Below are 6805 nucleotides of genomic sequence, written 5' to 3'. Positions count from 1 at the left end.
ACTTATGAACAGAAATAAACTTGGCAAACTACAATTATACTAAAATTTTATACCAAAAATTCAAATCAGCCTACTCCTGAAGTTTCACCATTGTAATTTCCAGAGATGTCTTTTCTATCATAATTTTACATATACCATTGCCCACAAACCTTTGGATCATGATTGTATAAGCTAGACGCTTAGGGCAGAAGAAATTAGCAACTAAATCTCAACAGTGACAACTTGTATAACAAGCACAATACCTGGAATATTCTCATGAGAAGCATCTGAAGTAATACACTCCACTCTGCAACAATTGCCTAATTTTTCCACATGATCTTAGACATTTTTGTCTTGATCCTGTTAAAAATGTCAACTAGTATAAACACTAAATCATACCCATTGTTTTTGAGTAAGTTCTCTGAAATTTAAAAGAGCTAATTAATATTGCTACAGTATTTCTAAAAGCTTGGGTTTTATGAGTAGATTCCAGGGCTATTTCAACACCAATAGAATCAAACATGCTTGCATAAAATTGTCATTTAAAAATGTCATTTAAAAATTCAGAAACTAAGCAGTGGGAGAGTACTACTAGGGGCATGGTGATGTGGGGGTTGGTGGGGAACAGAGAAGAAACTGCAGAGAGCAAAGCATAACTAGCAATATACTTTCCATGATATTGGAGAAAACGTGTGTCTAGTGAGATTAACTTGATTGGAGTTTCTTATACAATAGACTCATCACTGAGATTCTTAACTTGGGTTTCAATCAATGACAAAATAGAAAATGTTAACAAGAGAGATTTGAGATATGGATGGCGGGCTGTGAATTTTGCAGATATTATGTTTGCATTTCAAATTCCTCTTTCAGACTTTTCAAGTAAGCATGAACATTGCCAGGGCTAGAATATTTGGCGAAATACACCAGGATATCAGTTGCACACAGTCTGTCTTGCTGCTGGCAGAAACTGCAGCTGCAGATTCTTCAACAAGGTGGGCAATGCCACTAGAGCATCCCTGACCTCTTCAGCATAAGGATTTGGAAGGCAGGAGCCGCAGAATTGGCCTTGAATGCCCTAGCAGTCTGGGTTTCTGCAGTTTGTTTTGGTAGCAATAGTTTTCTGACAGCATTGATAACAAGTAGAGCCCAGGTAATAAATATCTTCTTTGGAGGATTGCTGCAGTTAGCCTCCAACCCTTCCTCTGTGGTTTCTTCCACTGGGTGAATTATATGCAGAAGGGTCATGGATGAACTGGAGCGATGAATTCTGGGCATGTCATCTTCGTTCATGCAGCCATCCACTGTCTTGCTCTTACCAACATGTCCTTATCCTCTTCCTCGTCCTCCTCCTCCTCCTCCTCCATGAGTAGAGTGCCAAGGGACCAAGGAACTTGGTGAGAAGAGGAGCTCTCTGTTCAGGGTTTCTCTTGGAAGCAACATCCGGGAATGTATACCTTGGGGATGTCCTTGATTGTGAGTTGGAGCCTGGGAGGGAATAACTTGTTCTAAGGAACAAGCTGACATGTGTTTTCCAGGCATTGCTTTGTTTTGCTTCATACTGAAAGCCTTTTTCTCCAAAAATTTCATGCCACCGTTATCTTCGGAATCGGAACTGGAATTGGTCACAGAATTCTCTGAGGGTTTGGGGAGGGGGCTCTGCTTTTTTGTTGGCTGCTCCCCTCCCCTGGTATTTCACGCAGAAAGCTTCATTGCCAGCCTGAGAGGTTGAGTGTCTGCACTAGGTGCGAGTCCTACAGTTTTCCCAGACTGGGAAGCCTCATGTTTGCAAAATTATCGGCAGCAACGCCATCGCAACTGTCATTAGTGCATGACTAGGTTTCCATGGAAATCAGTTTCACATATCTGAATTTCTCTGAGTTCTTTAACCAGATCCTTTCGCGGCACGCAGCGAGCATCCATACTGGCGGCGGGCGCCCAGGCCGGCTTGGAGCAGGGAGCCATTTTCTTATGCTTGACGTTTATTTCTCCAAAATAACTGATGAACCCAGGATCTTCTCAGCATTGTGGGTTCACCTTTAACTCTTTATTCTATTTCAGCCCCAGACTTGCTCAGTTACTAAGCCCACACTCCATTTTGGGTGCACCGGCTGGAATTCCTTATCACATGGTCCTAGATTCAACCACCACCCTCTGCCCTCTGATTTATGCCAGAAATCATTGAACTAATCTCTGTGAGCTGGATCCTTACACCCTTAATATCTGGTTTCATTAGACTGTTAATAAGTGCAAGTGTTGCTCTGAATACACAACAAATATTAATTTACTTACTCCTCCAAATATTTAATAGCTTGGTGAGGTGAGAACTATTATTATTCCCATTTTGAAGGTGAGAACACAGTTAAGTGACTCACCCAGGGTCACAGACCGAGAAAATCATGGAGCCAGGATTCAGAGACAGCCTGCTTGCTTCCAAAGCTCGTGCCCTTAACCACCATGCTGTGGTGGACCTCCTTTCCTGAAATACTGTTTTCATGATGTTTCTTTCCTGCTTCAAAACCTATAATGGCTTGTTTACTTTTAGGAGGAATTGCAGGCTCTGTGGTCTGATGGAAAGCTGTCCATTAAGTGATCCCACCTATCCAGCTTTGCTTTTTCATGCTCCTCACTGGGGCCTCTCTCCTAGCACCCAACTCGCCTCCTCCCGGAGGTCTTCCTCAATGCGGAAGCTGTGCCTTCATCACCATTCCCAATTTCTCTTTGCCGCGCTCAGCCGCGGCCACCTTACAGTAATTTTTTTCTTTCTCTGAATTCCTGTAAAATTTGAAGTCTGTGTTTGGTAATGTAATAATGGATTAAAATGTGCTTTGGGTTTAAAAAAAATTTTTTTTAAAGCTGTTTGAAGGACTATGTCTTATATCATTGACTGGCTCTAAAAGTTCTTTAAGGCAAGAGTCGGATATTCTAAATAAATCTAATTTTTTCTTATCTCTAACATGACAAAGAATTCGTAAACTCTTGTCTGGTTCTGTAGTTTTGTCATGTTTCTGGCTGTGTTAGGATATGCAGCAAAGTTCTGGGAAAAAATAGATGCTTAATAAATACCAGTAGGTTTGACTCGTCCTAAAATTCTGCTGAAATAAACCAAAGATGATAATTTCTGCCATTTGATTAGGGATTTTGGAAGAGTAGAGTCATTGTGGGTTTTCAGCTCCTATTTCCCATCATGGAGAAATGAAAGATGAAAATGACTGTGTTGAATGAACTTATCAGTCACTCAGCATCGCTTTGTAGTTTCAACAGCTTTGTCAACAGCTCTGTCAACAGCTCTGGGGAGCAGTACTGGTTACTCTTTGAGCAGGGAAGTCCTTTATTACATCAGGAAGGTGCATCAGACTTAAGGCAGCCCAATCTCAGGAGGTGAACTGGAAAAATGGATAGGATTCAGTAGGTAGGCTGGCCATGAGGTGAGCCTATTTGATTGGCTGCCTCCAGAATTAGACTATGGGGTGAGTAGGAGAGTGGCCAATGGGAAACAAATAAGGAATGCAAGAGAGATGCCATTTTGAGGTAGACCCAGAGGTAGAGGTAGAGGGAGAAAGAAAGTTTGAGAACAGGGAGGATAGCCATGCTGAGAGCTACATTCACTGTAGCTTTTTATTCCAGTTCTGGTCCTTGTGTTTTCTTTGGATGTACATACTTCTTATCATTAAATTCATGTAATTAGCCATATGATAGTTAGGTTACACAAATCTGCCAGCGTAAATAGCACTTTGCCTTAAAAACAAAATGAAATAATCTTTTCCTTAGAGATATCTGTTCAGCATCTTGTATCTTCAATTAATTGTAGGTCAAGAGAAAACATTTTATTAGTTTTCTTTTTCTTTTAAACTCAAGTATTTTAGAAAAAGACTTCAAAGAATCTTACAGGGGGGAAAAATACCACAACTCATGCATTATAAAGAAACAAGGATTTTGTTTTTAAAACAGTATCTTATGTAATTAGGAGCCAAGTGAACTTAATTACCATGTGAATAATTCAGAGAGGCAAATTAACTGCAATAAAAATAATTTCAGTCCATGGTGGGCCTTTATGTACATGCAACTCAAATTAAATGTGACATGACCCTGGAACAGCGAACTTAAGGTTCTGAAATCTGGTTATTGCATTCAGCAAATGTTTATTGACTACCTTCTGTGTGTCCCTACCCTAAATTAACCTAAAGTATCTTGGAAATGTAGTATTCTTATTGCCTTGCTTTTGTTCACCCATTTCCACCGGAGCAGGCCTACAAGCCTTCCTTTCAACATGTACTTTTCCTCCATCCCATTCGTCTTCCCTGCAACCCTTCCAGTCTTCACACCAGAGGACGGAAGAAAGAAGCATCAAGATGGCCGGAATGTGACTTGTCACTTTCAGGCAGGGTTGAAGATGCATGGCAGCACTCCAATGAATTGAATTCAGTAGTATCTGTGGTGGGGGTGTCCTTGTAATAGGCCTCATGCCAGAGTCTTCAAGGAATTCAAAGAAACTAGAACACTACAGTGTTTTCCAATAATATCTTACCAAATGGTTTTCCCTTCACTGGACAACAGGTCTGCTTACAAATCATTGGAATTCAAAACACAGGACATGTGCTTTAATAACGGCCCAAAGATCGGCAAGAGGACAGATGAGGAGCAGACATGGAAAAGGATCCCTGAGGGTGAAGAATTTCAGGTTCATCTCTGAATCAAAAGGGCAGACTCTGCATAGTTCAGGGTGAAGTCAGGTAGGAGGATGTATACGAAGCAAAACTGGGAAAGTGTCTGGAGGTGGAGAAGTACAGGCACAAATAAGCAAGTGTGTGTTTTGTAAAATCTGAAGATCTTTGGATGAGCAGACACAGCACACTGACACATGATGAGAGGCAGGATTCTTTGTCACTTACAACTCCAAATTGGAGGAGGCTGCCGCACAGGCCCATGCACAGGATTGTACTAGGGGACAGGCTAACAGCAAGCAGGAGCTACAAAAGGCAGCTTATGTACAGCAAACAGGGTATAGTAGGTTATATATAACCAAACAGGGTATATAGGGGTAGTTAGGTTTTGGGGGCTTTCTAGGGATTGGCTAATTTGAATAATTAATTACACAGCTCTAGAGCATGGAGGCTGCTGTTTAGTATCTGGTACAGGAGTGTGAAAGCTCCCTAAATGGGGGCCTTTGTGAAATGATTCTTAATGGCCCCAGAGAGTAGGAACCTGATAAGAAAAGTGCTTGCTTTTTTATTGGGGGAGGGGGGAGACTTAGCAAATCCTCTTAAAAGAGGAATTGAGAGTTTCTAGCCATGACTTCAAAAGTGGGTCAAGACAGCCCTTGTGAAATACTATGTTTTGGAGAATGTAAGTGCACTGTACTTAGCTTGGGGGTGGATATGTGGGAAGGCATGAGTTAGGGCATTACTTTATAAAATTAGATTGAGACCAGATCTTGGGGAGCCCTGGATCTCCTGTTAATAAATGCTGCACCCACAGTGGTAGAGAAATGCAATCTTTTGAGGAAATAAAGATATCATGGGAGAATATAAATAAGGAGATATGCTATATTTACCAGTAATTTCTCATGACATTTACCTTAATAATGGATATATCAGGGATACAAATATTATACGGAATTCTCTAACCCCAGACAATATTATCTGATAAATGAAGACAGAAAATGTTAAAGTAAAAGTGTAACAAATTGAAGATTTTATGACTACTATGTACTTGTGTTGAGGTACAGTTATAAGGAGAGAAATTCTCATCTGAGAGTCTCAACTTATTTCTGAATGTGGAAATCATATACCAAATGGAAAAACTGTTCACTTAATTTTGGTAGTCCTATTTGAAAATTAGCAATTTTTTTTTTTTTTTTTTTTTTTTTTTTTGAGATGGAGTCTCGCTCTGTCCCCCAGGCTGGAGTGCAGTGGCGCGATCTCCACTCACTGCAAGCTCCGCCTCCCGGGTTCATGCCATTCTCCTGCCTCAGCCTCCTGTGCAGCTGGGACTACAGGCGCCCGCCACCCCGCCCGGCTAGTTTTTGTATTTTTTTAGTAGAGACGGGGTTTCAGCGTGTTAGCCAGGATGGTCTCCATCTCCTGACCTCGTGATCCGCCCGTCTCGGCCTCCCAAAGTGCTGAGATTACAGGCGTGAGCCACCGCTCCCAGCCGAAAATTAGCATATTAAAGTCCATTGAGCATCCACATTTCTAGATAAAGTTGTGAAATAATTCTCATAAAGGCAAAAGAAAGTTCTGGAAAATCAGGAAGGTATTGATTAATGCTAATATTTATTCTAAGGAGATGAAATGCAAATTTTAGTGCAACTAAAGCATATGCTATAGGTATAATGATGCACCATCCAAATATCTCCATTCTGGACCAACATATGTTAATTCCCTCAACTGCTGCAGATGACTCATAAGTGAGTCTCTCTCAAGGACTTGTCCTTGGCCTAAGGGAGATGCCTCAACCAATGTTAGATCCCTGTCCAGAGGCAATTCCCATCCAATGACTGGTTGAAGTAGGACTACAAAGGCATGTCTCCTCTGCCTCATTTGGGGGAATAATGGCCAATATTATGGATCATGTTGACTGGGCTACAGGGTGATGAGATATTGGATTAAGCATTTTTTTCTGGGTTTGTCAGGGAGGGTGTTTCAGGATGAGATTAGCATTTAAATATGTGGACCCAGTAAAGTAGATTGTCCTTTCCAATACGTGTGGGCACTATCCAATCCATTGAGAACCTGAGCAGAGCAAAAAGGTGGAGGAAGGAAGAATTCTCTTTCTCTGTGCCCAACTGCTTTTAGCTGGGACACCAGTCTCCTCCGGCCCTCAGATG

General features: G+C 41.4%; 1 pseudogene; it reads right to left on the bottom strand.

Annotated features, from left to right (window-relative positions):
• Nucleotides 1-819: 819 nt before the first annotated feature.
• The window catches only part of LOC104682189, a 51257-nt pseudogene continuing 45271 nt past the window's right edge, over nt 820-6805 (bottom strand).

The sequence above is a fragment of the Rhinopithecus roxellana genome, chromosome 16 (genome assembly GCF_007565055.1).
Source record: "Rhinopithecus roxellana isolate Shanxi Qingling chromosome 16, ASM756505v1, whole genome shotgun sequence".
Lineage (NCBI taxonomy): Eukaryota > Metazoa > Chordata > Mammalia > Primates > Cercopithecidae > Rhinopithecus > Rhinopithecus roxellana.
This window is presented reverse-complemented; position numbering and strand designations above follow the sequence as displayed.